The sequence below is a fragment of the Coregonus clupeaformis genome, chromosome 29 (genome assembly GCF_020615455.1).
Source record: "Coregonus clupeaformis isolate EN_2021a chromosome 29, ASM2061545v1, whole genome shotgun sequence".
Taxonomy (NCBI): Eukaryota; Metazoa; Chordata; class Actinopteri; order Salmoniformes; family Salmonidae; genus Coregonus; species Coregonus clupeaformis.
The window spans coordinates 21554704-21572757 of record NC_059220.1 but is presented as its reverse complement, the minus strand read 5'-3'; positions in this window follow the sequence as shown (position 1 = coordinate 21572757).

The following is an 18054-nucleotide window of genomic DNA, read 5'->3' as shown; positions in this document are numbered from 1 at the left end:
GCTCTATTTACAGACCGCATACTGCTGTTTACTTTGTGCCTGTGTGCGATGGAGAGGTGAAAAAATTAATGAAGGAGGTCTTGGGTTTTTGATTGTTGCTTAGCTACTCTGAAACGGTGCTGTGACTAATTGATTCCGCTTGTTGTCACTTGGCTAGTCAAGCAAGTCAGCGACAGCTGTAAAGCAGTCTGCAGTCAACATAGACCCGTCTCAATATCCTTTGGTATGATGAATGATCGATTACAAGAGTCTACTCATTATTCGTGTTTAATGGACTTGGTTCACCAACAATTAGCAGCATGTGAGTTTTGTTTCTTGTTTTTTAAGTAAAGATAATTTTACTGTACCACAAATGTAATGATATCTTGGAGTGCCACAGGAGGGCAGCAAGACTTAACATCTGACGGACCCCATAGCAGCCATTGAGTCACTTTGTAGTTGATTTGTATCCGGTATGTAATTTGTGAGCATTTATTCAGCCCTGGTACAATATCAATGAAGAGTATTTCTGGACCAAATCTATGAAAATCCTTCCTTTACTAGATCTGTATTCCATTTATCACACAAGGTTTGATGTGATCTGATCCGTGTGTGACCCCTTGGAGTGTGGAAGGTGGGTGTAATGTTGACCTGACACACACTTTTGCCAGAAGATACCGACCCTACAGTTACACTTGTTTACACTGAGCTGCACTGGGGTTGGAACGCAATCATGGGTACATTAAGACACTGTGGAGCCGGCGTGAGATACGGGTCGGAAAACGTACCTTAATGCAGGGATGGAATATTCCACTGTACTCCAACTTACCTTTATCCACACTGCTCCATCGAGAAGATTGAAATACTGCTCGTTTTCCGGAAAACTGCCCTTAGCAGTATTTTGATCTTCTCGATGAAGCAGTGTGGATAAAGGTACAATTTGTAGTGCAGTGACATATCCCATCCCTGCATTAAGGTACTTTTTCCGACCCGTATCTCGCACTGGCTCCACGGTGTTAATGTAACCATGATTGCGTTCTGACCCCAGTGCAGCTCAGTGTAAACAACCGTAACGTTAGCGTTGGTATCTTCTGGCAAAAACTCATACGAGCACTCACTCAAACTAGTCACAAGTGTATTGTCCTTCGGTAACCGCTGAATGTTTTATTGTAGATAACTGGTGGGCAATTGCTTTACAAGCACAATGGAGCTAGAACGATAACAATAATTTACAGTTTGTGTGACTAATTGATCTCCCATTTAGATTTTTTTTTTGCCACAATCATCCCCAAGGAAAATGCATGTGTGGTGTTTAACTACTAGAGGGAAACTGTCTAGTTATTCTCATTTTCATATAGAAAACTAATATAACACAGTAGCAACACACCTAACAACAAAATAACTTTAGAGAACTTTCCCTTAAGAGTCGTATTAGGTCATTAACTAGCGTTTTCATAGGAATGTTCCTGTGATGTGCAAGGAATGTTTCCAGGAGACCATTCCCTTAATGTCAAATAGAATTTCCCAGAACGTGGTTACCATGTTCTCAGAACTTAAGATATTAATGTTCTAGACAAGTTTCATGGGAACATTGCAAGAACATTCATGTGTCCAGTTCTGTGGGTTAGGAGAATTTTTCCATCAACATCCCACCAAACATACACAGAACATGGTTGCCATGTTCTCAGATTATATGATATTAATGTTCTACACACATTTAATGGGAATGTTGCAATTACACATCACGACTTGTTACTGTTGACGAGCCAATCAAGGCCCTAATTCGTGAACCACTGATCCATTCATAGCTCGTTGTCTTTTGGCAAGGTTCGGGATACTCTCTCTCTCACACACACACACCGTGTTTTTAACATAGTGTTTTCAACTTACATATTTGACACACTTGATTACATTGTGCATGTTCATTTATATAATAATTGTTATTCAACATGTCCTTGCCTGGGATTTGAATTCACAACCTCTTGGTTCACGGTACTCCGATCTTCCTGCAACGCCACCTTGTCTGTGCCAGGTATCAGTTATTCGGACTATTCTCTCATCATTGATTTTATTTACTTATTTCAGTTGTCTAATGTTGGTGGGCACAGTGGAGGCTCCTCAGAAGAGGATGGGGAGGACCATCCTCAGTGAATTTCATTATTATTTTTTAAATATAGTGCATTCAGAAAGTATTCGGACCCCATTACTTTTTCCACAGTTTGTTACGTTACAGCCTTATTCTAAAATTGATTAAAATATATATATGCTCATCTACACACCATACCCCATAATGACAAAGCAAAAACAGGTTTTTAGAAATTTTAGCAAATGTATTAAATATATAAAAAACATACCTATTTTACATAAGTATTCAGACCCTTTGCTATGCGACTCAAAATTGAGCTCAGGTGCATCCTGTTTCCAATGCTCATCCTTGAGACGTTTCTACAACTTTATTGGAGTCCACCTGTGGTAAATTCAATTGGTTGGACATGATTTGGAAAGGCACACAGCTGTCTATATATGGTCACACAGTTGACAGTACATGTCAGAGCAAAAACTAAGCCATGACTTCAAAGGAATTGTCCGTAGGGCTCCGAGACAGGATTGTGTCGAGGCACAGATCTGCGGAAGGGTACCAAAACATTTCTGCAGAATTGAAGGACCCCAAGAACTTAGTGGCCTCCGTCATTCTTAAATGAAAGAAGTTTGGATGCACCAAGACTCTTCCTAGAGCTGGCCAAACCAGCCAAACTGAGCAATCGGGGGAGAAGGGCCTTGGTCAGGGAGGTGACCAAAAACCGATGGTCACTCTGACAGAGTTCCTCTGTGGAGATGGGTGAACCTTCCAGAAGGACAACCATCTCTGCAGCACTCCACCAATCATACCTTTATGATAGAGTGGCCAGACGGAAGCCACTTCTCAGTAAAAGGCACATAACTGCCTGCTTGGAGTTTGTCAAAAGGCACCTAAAGACTCTCAGTCCATGAGAAACAAGATTCTCTGGTCTGATGAAGCCAAGATTGAACTCTTTAGCCTGAATGCCAAGCATCACGTCTGGAAGAAACCTGGCACCATCTCTACGGTGAAGCATGGTTGTGGCAGCATCAGGCTGTGGGGATGTTTTTCAGCGGCAGGGACTGGGAGACTAGTCAGGATCGAGGGAATGATGAACGGAGCAAAGTACAGAGAGATCCTTGATGAAAAGCGCTCAGGACCTCACTGGGGTGAAGGTTCACCTTCCAACAGGACAACGACCCTTAGCACACAGCCAAGACAACGCAGGAGGGGCTTCAGTATAAGTCTCTGAATGTCCTTGAGTGGCCCAGCCAGAGCTCGGACTTGAACCCGATCTAACGTCTCTGGAAAGACCTTAAAATAGCTGTGAAGAGACGCTCCCATCCAACCAGAGGATCTGCAGAGAAGAATGGGAGAAACTCCACATATACAGGTGTGCCAAGCTTGTAGCGTCATACCCAAGAAGACTCTACGCTGTAATCGCTGCCAAAGGTGCTTCAACAATGTACTGAGTAAAGGGTCTGAATACAAAATGTGATATTTCCTTTTTTTTTTTCTTTTTTTTTTACATTTGCAAACATTTCTAAAAACCTGTTTTTGCTTTATCATTATGGGGTAGTGTGTGTAGATTGATTAGGGGAAAAAAACAATTTAATCCATTTTAGAATAAGGCTGTATAATGTAACAAAATGTGGAAAAAGTCAAGGGGTCTGAATACTTTCCTAATGCACTGTGTTTGTATGTGTGTGTGTGTGTGTGTGTGTATATATATACAGTGGGGAAAAAAAGTATTTAGTCAGCCACCAATTGTGCAAGTTCTCCCACTTAAAAAGATGAGAGAGGCCTGTAATTTTCATCATAGGTACACGTCAACTATGACAGACAAAATGAGGGAAAAAAATCCAGAAAATCACATTGTAGGATTTTTAATGAATTTATTTGCAAATTATGGTGGAAAATAAGTATTTGGTCAATAACAAAAGTTTCTCAATACTTTGTTATATACCCTTTGTTGGCAATGACACAGGTCAAACGTTTTCTGTAAGTCTTCACAAGGTTTTCACACACTGTTGCTGGTATTTTGGCCCATTCCTCCATGCAGATCTCCTCTAGAGCAGTGATGTTTTGGGGCTGTCGCTGGGCAACACGGACTTTCAACTCCCTCCAAAGATTTTCTATGGGGTTGAGATCTGGAGACTCCAGGACCTTGAAATGCTTCTTACGAAGCCACTCCTTCGTTGCCCGGGCGGTGTGTTTGGGATCATTGTCATGCTGAAAGACCCAGCCACGTTTCATCTTCAATGCCCTTGCTGATGGAAGGAGGTTTTCACTCAAAATCTCACGATACATGGCCCCATTCATTCTTTCCTTTACACGGATCAGTCGTCCTGGTCCCTTTGCAGAAAAACAGCCCCAAAGTATGATGTTTTCACTCCCCATGCTTCACAGTAGGTATGGTGTTCTTTGGATGCAACTCAGCATTCTTTGTCCTCCAAACACAACGAGTTGAGTTTTTACCAAAAAGTTATATTTTGGTTTCATCTGACCATATGACATTCTCCCAATCCTCTTCTGGATGCACTCTAGCAAACTTCAGACGGGCCTGGACATGTACTGGCTTAAGCAGGGGGACACGTCTAGCACTGCAGGATTTGAGTCCCTGGCGGCGTAGTGTGTTACTGATGGTAGGCTTTGTACTTTGGTCCCAGCTCTCTGCAGGTCATTCACTAGGTCCCCCGTGTGGTTCTGGGATTTTTTGCTCACCGTTCTTGTGATCATTTTGACCCCACGGGGTGAGATCTTGCGTGGAGCCCCAGATCGAGGGAGATTATCAGTGGTCTTGTATGTCTTCCATTTCCTAATAATTGCTCCCACAGTTGATTTCTTCAAACCAAGCTGCTTACCTATTGCAGATTCAGTCTTCCCAGCCTGGTGCAGGTCTACACTTTTGTTTCTGGTGTCCTTTGACAGCTCTTTGGTATTGGCCATAGTGGAGTTTGGAGTGTGACTGTTTGAGGTTGTGGACAGGTGTCTTTTATACTGATAACAAGTTCAAACAGGTGCCATTAATACAGGTAACGAGTGGAGGACAGAGGAGCCTCTTAAAGAAGAAGTTACAGGTCTGTGAGAGCCAGAAATCTTGCTTGTTTGTAGGTGACCAAATACTTATTTTCCACCATAATTTGCAAATAAATTCATTAAAAATCCTACAATGTGATTTTCTGGATTTTCTTTTCTCAATTTGTCTGTCATAGTTGACGTGTACCTATGATGAAAATTACAGGCCTCTCTCATCTTTTTAAGTGGGAGAACTTGCACAATTGGTGGCTGACTAAATACTTTTTTGCCCCACTGTATATATATATATATATATATTTTACATTTGAGTCATTTAGCAGACGCTCTTATCCAGAGTGACTTACAGTTAGTGAGTGCATACGTTTTCATACTGGTCCCCCGTGGGAATCTAACACACAACCCTGGCGTTGCAAGTGCCATGCTCTACCAACTGAGCTACACGGGACTACTATATATATATATATGTGTGTGTGTGTGTGTGTGTATGTATATACATGTATGTATATATATATATGAATGTGTGTATATACAGTGAGGGAAAAAAGTATTTGATCCCCTGCTGATTTTGTACGTTTGCCCACTGACAAAGACATGATCAGTCTATAATTGTAATGGTAGGTTTACTTGAACAGTGAGAGACAGAATAACAAAAAAATATTCCAGAAAAACGCATGTAAAAAATGTTATAAATTGATTTGCATTTTAATGAGGGAAATAAGTATTTGATCCCTCTGCAAAACATGACTTAGTACTTGGTGGCAAAACCCTTGTTGGCAATCACAGAGGTCAGACGTTTCTTGTAGTTGGCCACCAGGTTTGCACACATCTCAAGAGGGATTTTGTTCCACACCTCTTTGCAGATCTTCTCCAAGTCATTAAGGTTTCGAGGCTGACGTTTGGCAACTTGAACCTTCAGCTCCCTCCACAGATTTTCTATGGGATTAAGGTCTGGAGACTGGCTAGGCCACTCCAGGACATTAATGTGCTTCTTCTTGAGCCACTCCTTTGTTGCCTTGGCCGTGTGTTTTGGGTCATTGTCATGCTGGAATACCCCTCCACTACCCATTTTCAATGCCCTGGCTGAGGGAAGGAGGTTCTCACCCAAGATTTGACGGTACATGGCCCCGTCCATCATCCCTTTGATGCGGTGAAGTTGTCCTGTCCCCTTAGCAGAAAAACACCCCCAAAGCATAATGTTTCCACCTCCATGTTTGACAAAGGGATGGTATTCTTGGAGTCATAGGCAGCATTCCTCCTCCTCCAAACACGGCGAGTTGAGTTGATGCCAAAGAGCTCGATTTTGGTCTCATCTGACCACAACTCATTCAGATGTTCATTGGCAAACTTCAGATGGGCCTGTACAGTGGGGAAAAAAAGTATTTAGTCAGCCACCAATTGTGCAAGTTCTCCCACTTAAAAAGTTGAGAGAGGCCTGTAATTTTCATCATAGGTACACGTCAACTATGACAGGCAAAATGAGAAAAAATCATCCAGAAAATCACATTGTAGGATTTTTAATGAATTTATTTGCAAATGATGGTGGAAAATAAGTATTTGGTCAATAACAAAAGTTTCTCAATACTTTGTTATATACCCTTTGTTGGCAATGACACAGGTCAAAACGTTTTCTGTAAGTCTTCACAAGGTTTTCACACACTGTTGCTGGTATTTTGGCCCATTCCTTCATGCAGATCTTCTCTAGAGCAGTGATGTTTTGGGGCTGTCGCTGGGCAACATGGACTTTCAACTCCCTATAAAGATTTTCTATGGGGTTGAGATCTGGAGATTGACTAGGCCACTCGAGGACCTTGAAATGCTTCTTACGAAGCCACTCCTTCGTTGCCCAGGCGGTGTGTTTGGGATCATTGTCATGCTGAAAGACCCAGCCACGTTTCATCTTCAATGCCCTTGCTGATGGAAGGAGGTTTTCACTCAAAATCTCACGATACATTGCCCCATTCATTCTTTCCTTTTACACGGATCAGTCGTCCTGGTCCCTTTGCAGAATAACAGCCCCAAAGCATGATGTTTCCACCCCCATGCTTCACAGTAGGTATGGTGTTCTTTGGATGCAACTCAGCATTCTTTGTCCTCCAAACACGACGAGTTGAGTTTTTACCAAAAGTTCTATTTTGGTTTCAGCTGACCATATGACATTCTCCCAATCCTCTTCTGGATCATCCAAATGCACTCTAGCAAACTTCAGACGGGCCTGGACATGTACTGGCTTAAGCAGGGGGGACACGTCTGGCACTGCAGGATTTGAGTCCCTGGCGGCGTAGTGTGTTACTGATGGTAGGCTTTGTTACTTTGGTCCCAGCTCTCTGCAGGTCATTCACTAGGTCCCCCCGTGTGGTTCTGGGATTTTTGCTCACCGTTCTTGTGATCATTTTGACCCCACGGGTGAGATCTTGCATGGAGCCCCAGATCAAGGGAGATTATCAGTGGTCTTGTATGTCTTCCATTTCCTAATAATTGCTCCCACAGTTGATTTCTTCAAACCAAGCTGCTTACCTTTTGCAGATTCAGTCTTCCCAGCCTGGTGCAGGTCTACAATTTTGTTTCTGGTGTCCTTTGACAGCTCTTTGGTCTTGGCCATAGTGGAGTTTGGAGTGTGACTGTTTGAGGTTGTGGACAGGTGTCTTTTATACTGATAACAAGTTCAAACAGGTGCCATTAATACAGGTAACGAGTGGAGGACAGAGGAGCCTCTTAAAGAAGAAGTTACAGGTCTGTGAGAGCCAGAAATCTTGCTTGTTTGTAGGTGACCAAATACTTATTTTCCACCATAATTTGCAAATAAATTCATTAAAAATCCTACAATGTGATTTTCTGGATTTTCTTTTCTCAATTTGTCTGTCATAGTTGACGTGTACCTATGATGAAAATTACAGGCCTCTCTCATCTTTTTAAGTGGGAGAACTTGCACAATTGGTGGCTGACTAAATACTTTTTTGCCCCACTGTATATATATATATATATATATTTTACATTTGAGTCATTTAGCAGACGCTCTTATCCAGAGTGACTTACAGTTAGTGAGTGCATACGTTTTCATACTGGTCCCCCGTGGGAATCTAACACACAACCCTGGCGTTGCAAGTGCCATGCTCTACCAACTGAGCTACACGGGACTACTATATATATATATATGTGTGTGTGTGTGTGTGTGTATGTATATACATGTATGTATATATATATATGAATGTGTGTATATACAGTGAGGGAAAAAAGTATTTGATCCCCTGCTGATTTTGTACGTTTGCCCACTGACAAAGACATGATCAGTCTATAATTGTAATGGTAGGTTTACTTGAACAGTGAGAGACAGAATAACAAAAAAATATTCCAGAAAAACGCATGTAAAAAATGTTATAAATTGATTTGCATTTTAATGAGGGAAATAAGTATTTGATCCCTCTGCAAAAACATGACTTAGTACTTGGTGGCAAAACCCTTGTTGGCAATCACAGAGGTCAGACGTTTCTTGTAGTTGGCCACCAGGTTTGCACACATCTCAAGAGGGATTTTGTTCCACACCTCTTTGCAGATCTTCTCCAAGTCATTAAGGTTTCGAGGCTGACGTTTGGCAACTTGAACCTTCAGCTCCCTCCACAGATTTTCTATGGGATTAAGGTCTGGAGACTGGCTAGCCACTCCAGGACATTAATGTGCTTCTTCTTGAGCCACTCCTTTGTTGCCTTGGCCGTGTGTTTTGGGTCATTGTCATGCTGGAATACCCCTCCACTACCCATTTTCAATGCCCTGGCTGAGGGAAGGAGGTTCTCACCCAAGATTTGACGGTACATGGCCCCGTCCATCATCCCTTTGATGCGGTGAAGTTGTCCTGTCCCCTTAGCAGAAAAACACCCCCAAAGCATAATGTTTCCACCTCCATGTTTGACAAAGGGATGGTATTCTTGGAGTCATAGGCAGCATTCCTCCTCCTCCAAACACGGCGAGTTGAGTTGACAGAGTTGACAGACTGGAACATGTTCCGGGATTCTTCAGACAGCATTGAGGAGTACACCACATCAGTCACTGGCTTCATCAATAAGTGCATCGATGATGTCGTCCCCACAGTGACCGTACGTACATACCCCAACCAGAAGCCATGGATTACAGGCAACATCCGCACTGAGCTAAAGGGGTAGAGCTGCCGCTTTCAAGGAACGGGACTCTAACCCGGAAGCTTATAAGAAATCCCGCTATGACCTCCGACGAACCATCAAACAGGCAAAGAGTCAATACAGGTCTAAGATTGAATCATACTACACTGGCTCTGACGCTCGTCGGATGTGGCAGGGCTTGAAAACTATTACAGACTACAAAGGGAAGCACAGCGCGAGCTGCCCAGTGACACAAGCCTACCAGACGAGCTAAACCACTTCTATGCTCGCTTCGAGGCAAGCAACACTGAAGCATGCATGAGAGCACCAGCTGTTCCGGACGACTATGTGATCACGCTCTCCGTAGCCGATGTGAGTAAGACTTTTAAGCAAGTCAACATTCACAAGGCCGCTGGGCCAGACGGATTACCAGGGCGTGTACTCCGAGCATGTGCTGACCAACTGGCAAGTGTCTTCACTGACATTTTCAACATGTCCCTGACCGAGTCTGTAATACCAACATGTTTCAAGCAGACCACCATAGTCCCCGTGCCCAAGAACTCTAAGATAACCTGCCTAAATGACTACCGACCCGTGGCACTGACGTCTGTAGCCATGAAGTGCTTTGAAAGACTGGTCATGGCTCACATCAACAGCATAATCCCAGAAACCCTAGACCCACTCCAATTTGCATACCGCCCCAACAGATCCACAGATGATGCAATCTCTATCGCACTCCACACTGCCCTTTCCCACCTGGACAAGAGGAACACCTACGTGAGAATGCTATTCATTGACTACAGCTCAGCATTCAACACCATAGTGCCCTCTAAGCTCATCACTAAGCTAAGGATCCTGGGACTAAACACCTCCCTCTGCAACTGGATCCTGGACTTCCTGACGGGCCGCCCCCAGGTGGTAAGGGTAGGTAACAACACATCTGCCACACTGATCCTCAACACGGGGGCCCCTCAGGGGTGCGTGCTCAGTCCCCCTCCTGTACTCTCTGTTCACCCATGACTGCATGGCCAGGCACGACTCCAACACCATCATTAAGTTTGCCGACGACACAACAGTGGTAGGCCTGATCACCGACAACGATGAGACAGCCTATAGGGAGGAGGTCAGAGATCTGGCCGTGTGGTGCCAGGACAACAACCTCTCCCTCAACGTGACCAAGACAAAGGAGATGATTGTGGACTACAGGAAAAAAAAGAGGACTGAGGCACGCCCCCATTCTCATCGACGGGGCTGTAGTGGAACAGGTTGAGAGCTTCAAGTTCCTTGGTGTCCACATCACCAACGAACTATCATGGTCCAAGCACACCAAGACAGTCGTGAAGAGGGCACGACAAAGCCTATTCCCCCTCAGGAGACTAAAAAGATTTGGCATGGGTCCTCAGATCCTCAAAAAATTCTACAGCTGCACCATCGAGAGCATCCTGACTGGTTGCATCACCGCCTCGGTATGGCAACTGCTTGGCCTCTGACCGCAAGGCACTACAGAGGGTAGTGCGTACGGCCCAGTACATCACTGGGGCAAAGCTCCCTGCCATCCAAGACCTCTATACCAGGCGGTGTCAGAGGAAGGCCCTCAAAATTGTCAAAGACTCCAGCCACCCTAGTCATAGACTGTTCTCTCTGCTACCGCACGGCAAGCGGTACCGGAGTGCCAAGTCTAGGTCCAAAAGACTTCTCAACAGCTTCTACCCACAAGCCATAAGACTCCTGAACAGCTAATCATGGCTACCCGGACTATTTGCACTGCCCCCCACCCCATCCTTTTACGCTGCTGCTACTCTGTTAAGTATTTATGCATAGTCACTTTAACTCTACCCACATGTACATATTACCTCAACTACCTCAACTAGCCGGTGCCCCACACATTGACTCTGCACCGTTACCCCCCCTGTATATATAGCCTCCCCTACTGTCACTTTATTTTACTTCTGCTCTTTGTTTTTCTCAACACTTTTTTTTTTTTGTTGTTGTTTTATTCTTACTTTTTTGTTTAAAATAAACGCACTGTTGGTTAAGGGCTGTAAGTAAGCATTTCACTGTAATGTCTGCACTTGTTGTATTCGGCGCATGTGACCAATAAAATTTGATTTGATTTGATTTGATTTGATGCCAAAGAGCTCGATTTTGGTCTCATCTGACCACAACTCATTCAGATGTTCATTGGCAAACTTCAGATGGGCCTGTACAGTGGGGAAAAAAAGTATTTAGTCAGCCACCAATTGTGCAAGTTCTCCCACTTAAAAAGTTGAGAGAGGCCTGTAATTTTCATCATAGGTACACGTCAACTATGACAGGCAAAATGAGAAAAAATCATCCAGAAAATCACATTGTAGGATTTTTAATGAATTTATTTGCAAATGATGGTGGAAAATAAGTATTTGGTCAATAACAAAAGTTTCTCAATACTTTGTTATATACCCTTTGTTGGCAATGACACAGGTCAAACGTTTTCTGTAAGTCTTCACAAGGTTTTCACACACTGTTTCTGGTATTTTGGCCCATTCCTCCATGCAGATCTCCTCTAGAGCAGTGATGTTTTGAGGCTGTCGCTGGGCAACACGGACTTTCAACTCCCTCCAAAGATTTTCTATGGGGTTGAGATCTGGAGACTGGCTAGGCCACTCCAGGACCTTGAAATGCTTCTTACGAAGCCACTCCTTCGTTGCCCGGGCGGTGTGTTTGGGATCATTGTCATGCTGAAAGACTCAGCCACATTTCATCTTCAATGCCCTTGCTGATGGAAGGAGGTTTTCACTCAAAATCTCACGATACATGGCCCCATTCATTCTTTCCTTTACACGGATCAGTCGTCCTGGTCCCTTTGCAGAAAAAACAGCCCCAAAGCATGATGTTTCCACCCCCATGCTTCACAGTAGGTATGGTGTTCTTTGGATGCAACTCAGCATTCTTTGTCCTCCAAACATGACGAGTTGAGTTTTTACCAAAAAGTTATATTTTGGTTTCATCTGACCATATGACATTCTCCCAATCCTCTTCTGGATCATCCAAATGCACTTCAGACGGGCCTGGACATGTACTGGCTTAAGCATGGGGACACGTCTTGCACTGCAGGATTTGAGTCCCTAGCGGCGTAGTGTGTTACTGATGGTAGGCTTTGTTAATTTGGTCCCAGCTCTCTGCAGGTCATTCACTAGGTCCCCCCGTGTGGTTCTGGGATTTTTTGCTCACCGTTCTTGTGATCATTTTGACCCCAAGGGGTGAGATCTTGCGTGGAGCCCCAGATCGAGGGAGATTATCAGTGGTCTTGTATGTCTTCCATTTCCTAATAATTGCTCCCACAGTTGATTTCTTCAAACCAAGCTGCTTACCTATTGCAGATTCAGTCTTCCCAGCCTGGTGCAGGTCTACAATTTTGTTTCTGGTGTCCTTTGACAGCTCTTTGGTCTTGGCCATAGTGGAGTTTGGAGTGTGACTGTTTGAGGTTGTGGACAGGTGTCTTTTATACTGATAACAAGTTCAAACAGGTGCCATTAATACAGGTAACGAGTGGAGGACAGAGGAGCCTCTTAAAGAAGAAGTTACAGGTCTGTGAGAGCCAGAAATCTTGCTTGTTTGTAGGTGACCAAATACTTATTTTCCACCATAATTTGCAAATAAATTCATTAAAAATCCTACGATGTGATTTTCTGGATTTTTTTCCCTCAATTTGTCTGTCATAGTTGACGTGTACCTATGATGAAAATTACAGGCATCTCTCATCTTTTTAAGTGGGAGAACTTGCACAATTGGTGGCTGACTAAATACTTTTTTTCCCCACTGTATATGTGCTTTCTTGAGCAGGGGGACCTTGCGGGCGCTGTGGGATTTCTGTCCTTCACGGCGTAGTGTGTTACCAATTGTTTTCTTGGTGACTATGGTCCCAGCTGCCTTGAGATCATTGACAAGATCCCCCGTGTAGTTCTGGCTTGATTCCTCACCGTTCTCATGATCATTGCAACTCCACGAGGTGAGATCTTGCATGGAGCTCCAGGCCGAGGGAGATTGACAGTTTTTTTTGTGTTTCTTCCATTTGCGAATAATCGCACCAACTGTTGTCACCTTCTCACCAAGCTGCTTGGCGATGGTCTTGTAGCCCATTCCAGCTTTGTGTAGGTCTACAATCTTGTCCCTGACATCATTGGAGAGCTCTTTGGTCTTGGCCATGGTGGAGAGTTTGGAATCTGATTGATTGATTGCTTCTGTGGACAGGTGTCTTTTATACAGGTAACAAACTGAGATTAGGAGCACTCCCTTTAAGAGTGTGCTCCTAATCTCAGCTCGTTACCTGTATAAAAGACACATGGGAGCCAGAAATCTTTCTGATTGAGAGGGGGTCAAATACTTATTTCCCTCATTAAAATGCAAATCAATTTATAACATTTTTTACATGCGTTTTTCTGGATTTTTTGTTATTCTGTCTCTCACTGTTCAAAAACCTACCATTAAAATGATAGACTAATCATTTCTTTGTCAGTGGGCAAACGTACAAAATCAGCATGGAATCAAATACTTTTTTCCCTCACTGTATATGTATATATACAGTGGGGAGAACAAGTATTTGATACACTGCCGATTTTGCAGGTTTTCCTACTTACAAAGCATGTAGAGGTCTGTAATTTGTATCATAGGTACACTTCAACTGTGAGAGACGGAATCTAAAACAAAAATCCAGAAAATCACATTGTATGATTTTTAAGTAATTAATTTGCATTTTATTGCATGACATAAGTATTTAATCACCTACCAACCAGTAAGAATTCCGGCTCTCACAGACCTGTTAGTTTTTCTTTAAGAAGCCCTCCTGTTCTCCACTCATTACCTGTATTAACTGCACCTGTTTGAACTCGTTACCTGTATAAAAGACACCTGTCCACACACTCAATCAAACAGACTCCAACCTCTCCACAATGGCCAAGACCAGAGAGCTGTGTAAGGACATCAGGGATAACATTGTAGACCTGCACAAGGCTGGGATAGGCTACAGGACAATAGGCAAGCAGCTTGGTGAGAAGGCAACAACTGTTGGCGCAATTATTAGAAAATGGAAGAAGTTCAAGATGATGGTCAATCACCCTCAGTCTGGGGTTCCATGCAAGATCTCACCTCGTGGGGCATCAATGATCATGAGGAAGGTGAGGGATCAGCCCAGAACTACACGGTAGGACCTGGTCAATGACCTGAAGAGAGCTGGGACCACAGTCTCAAAGAAAACCATTAGTAACACACTACGCTGTCATGGATAAAAATCCTGCAGCGCACGCAAGGTCCCCCTGCTCAAGCCAGCGCATGTCCAGGCCCGTCTGAAGTTTGCCAATGACCATCTGGATGATCCAGAGGAGGAATGGGAGAAGGTCATGTGGTCTGATGAGACAAACATAGAGCTTTTTGGTCTAAACCGCACTCGCCGTCTTTGGAGGAAGAAGAAGGATGAGTACAACCCCAATAACACCATCCCAACCGTGAAGCATGGAGGTGGAAACATCATTCTTTGGGGATGCTTTTCTGCAAAGGGGACAGGACGACTGCACCGTATTGAGGGGAGGATGGATGGGACCATGTATCGCGAGATCTTGGCCAACAACCTCCTTCCCTCAGTAAGAGCATTGAAGATGGGTCTTGGCTGGGTCTTCCAGCATGACAAGTAATTGCAAGATCTCGCGATACATGGCCCCATCCATCCTCCCCTCAATACGGTGCAGTCTTCCTGTCCCCTTTGCAGAAAAGCATCCCCAAAGAATGATGTTTCCACCTCCATGCTTCACGGTTGGGATGGTGTTATTGGGGTTGTACTCATCCTTCTTCTTCCTCCAAAGACGGCGAGTGCGGTTTAGACCAAAAAGCTCTATGTTTGTCTCATCAGACCACATGACCTTCTCCCATTCCTCCTCTGGATCATCCAGATGGTCATTGGCAAACTTCAGACGGGCCTGGACATGCGCTGGCTTGAGCAGGGGGACCTTGCGTGCGCTGCAGGATTTTTATCCATGACAGCGTAGTGTGTTACTAATGGTTTTCTTTGAGACTGTGGTCCCAGCTCTCTTCAGGTCATTGACCAGGTCCTACCGTGTAGTTCTGGGCTGATCCCTCACCTTCCTCATGATCATTGATGCCCCACGAGGTGAGATCTTGCATGGAACCCCAGACTGAGGGTGATTGACCATCATCTTGAACTTCTTCCATTTTCTAATAATTGCGCCAACAGTTGTTGCCTTCTCACCAAGCTGCTTGCCTATTGTCCTGTAGCCTATCCCAGCCTTGTGCAGGTCTACAATTTTATCCCTGATGTCCTTACACAGCTCTCTGGTCTTGGCCATTGTGGAGAGGTTGGAGTCTGTTTGATTGAGTGTGTGGACAGGTGTCTTTTATACAGGTAACGAGTTCAAACAGGTGCAGATAATACAGGTAATGAGTGGAGAACAGGAGGGCTTCTTAAAGAAAAACTAACAGGTCTGTGAGAGCCGGAATTCTTACTGGTTGGTAGGTGATCAAATACTTATGTCATGCAATAAAATGCAAATTAATTACTTAAAAATCATACAATTTGATTTTCTGGATTTTTGTTTTATATTCTGTCTCTCACAGTTGAAGTGTACCTATGATAATAATGACAGACCTCTACATGCTTTGTAAGTAGGAAAACCTGCAAAATCGGCAGTGTATCAAATACTTGTTATCCCCGCTGTATATATATATATACAGTTGAAGTCGGAAGTTTACATACACACATTTCTTGTTAACAAACTATAGTTTTGGCAAGTCGGTTAGGACATCTACTTTGTGCATGACACAAGTAATTTTTCCAACAATTGTTTACAGATAGAGTATTTCACTTATAATTCACTGTATCACAATTACAGTGGGTCAGAAGTTTACATACACTAAGTTGACTGTGCCTTTAAACAGCTTGGAAAATTCCAGAAAATGATGTCATGGCTTTAGAAGCTTCTGATAGGCTAATTGACATCATTTGAGTCAATTGGAGGTGTACCTGTGGATGTATTTCAAGGCCTACCTTCAAACTCAGTGCCTCTTTGACATCATGGGAAAATCAAAAGGAATCAGCCAAGACCTCAGAAAAGAAATTGTAGACCTCCACAAGTCTGGTTCATCCTTGGGAGCAATTTCCAAACGCCTGAAGGTACCACGTTCATCTTTTCAAACAATAGTATGCAAGTATAAACACCATGGGACCAAGCAGCCGTCATACCGCTCAGGAAGGAGACGCGTTCTGTCTCCTAGAGATTAACATACTTTGGTGTGAAAAGTGCAAATCAATCCCAGAACAACAGCAAAGGACCTTGTGAAGATGCTGGAGGAAACAGGTACAAAAGTATCAATATCCACAGTAAAACAAGTCCTATATCGACATAACCTGAAAGCCGCTCAGCAAGGAAGAAGCCACTGCTCCAAAACCGCCATAAAAAAGACAGACTACGGTTTGCAACTGCACATGTGGACAAAGATTGTACTTTTTGGAGAAATGTCCTTTGGTCTAATGAAACAAAAATAGAACTGTTTGGCCATAATGACCATCATTATGTTTGGAGTGAAAAGGGGGTGCCTTGCAAGCCTAAGAACACCATCCCAACCGTGAAGCACGGGGGTGGCAGCATCATGCTGTGGGGGTGCTTTGCTGCAGGAGGGACTGGTGCACTTCACAAAATAGATGGCATCATGAGGAAGGAAAATGATGTGGATATATTGAAGCAACATCTCAAGACATCAGTCAGGAAGTTAAAGCTTGGTCGCAAATGGGTCTTCCAAATGGACAATGACCCCAAGCATACTTCCAAAGTTGTGGCAAGATGGCTTAAGGACAACAAAGTCAAGGTATTGGAGTGGCCATCACAAAGCCCTGACCTCAATCCTATAGAAAATTTGTGGGCAGAACTGAAAAAGCGTGTGTGAGCAAGGAGGCCTACAAACCTGACTCAATTACACCAGCTCTGTCAGGAGGAATGGGCCAAAATTCACCCAACTGATTGTGGGAAGCTTGTGGAAGGCTACCCGAAACGTTTGACCCAAGTTAAGCAATTTAAAGGCAATGCTACCAAATACTAATTGAGTGTTTGTAAACTTCTGACCCACTGGGAATGTGATGAAATAAATAAAAGCTGAAATAAATCATTCTCTCTACTATTATTCTGACATTTCACATTCTTAAAATATTGTGGTGATCCTAACTGACCTAAGACAGGGAATTTTTACTAGGATTAAATGTCAGGAATTGTGAAAAACTGAGTGTATTTGGCTAAGGTGTATGTAAACTTCCGACTTCAACTGTACATACAGTGGGGGAAAAAAGTATTTAGTCAGCCACCAATTGTGCAAGTTCTCCCACTTAAAAAGATGAGAGAGGCCTGTAATTTTCATCATAGGTACACGTCAACTATGACAGACAAATTGAGAAAAAAATTCCAGAAGATCACATTGTAGGATTTTTAATGAATTTATTTGCAAATTATGGTGGAAAATAAGTATTTGGTCACCTACAAACAAGCAAGATGTCTTGCTCTCACAGACCTGTAACTTCTTCTTTAAGAGGCTCCTCTGTCCTCCACTCGTTACCTGTATTAATGGCACCTGTTTGAACTTGTTATCAGTATAAAAGACACCTGTCCACAACCTCAAACAGTCACACTCCAAACTCCACTGTGGCCAAGACCAAAGAGCTGTCAAAGGACACCAGAAACAAAATTGTAGGCCTGCACCAGGCTGGGAAGACTGAATCTGCAATAGGTAAGCAGCTTGGTTTGAAGAAATCAACTGTGGGAGCAATTATTAGGAAATGGAAGACATACAAGACCACTGATAATCTCCCTTGATCTGGGGCTCCACGCAAGATCT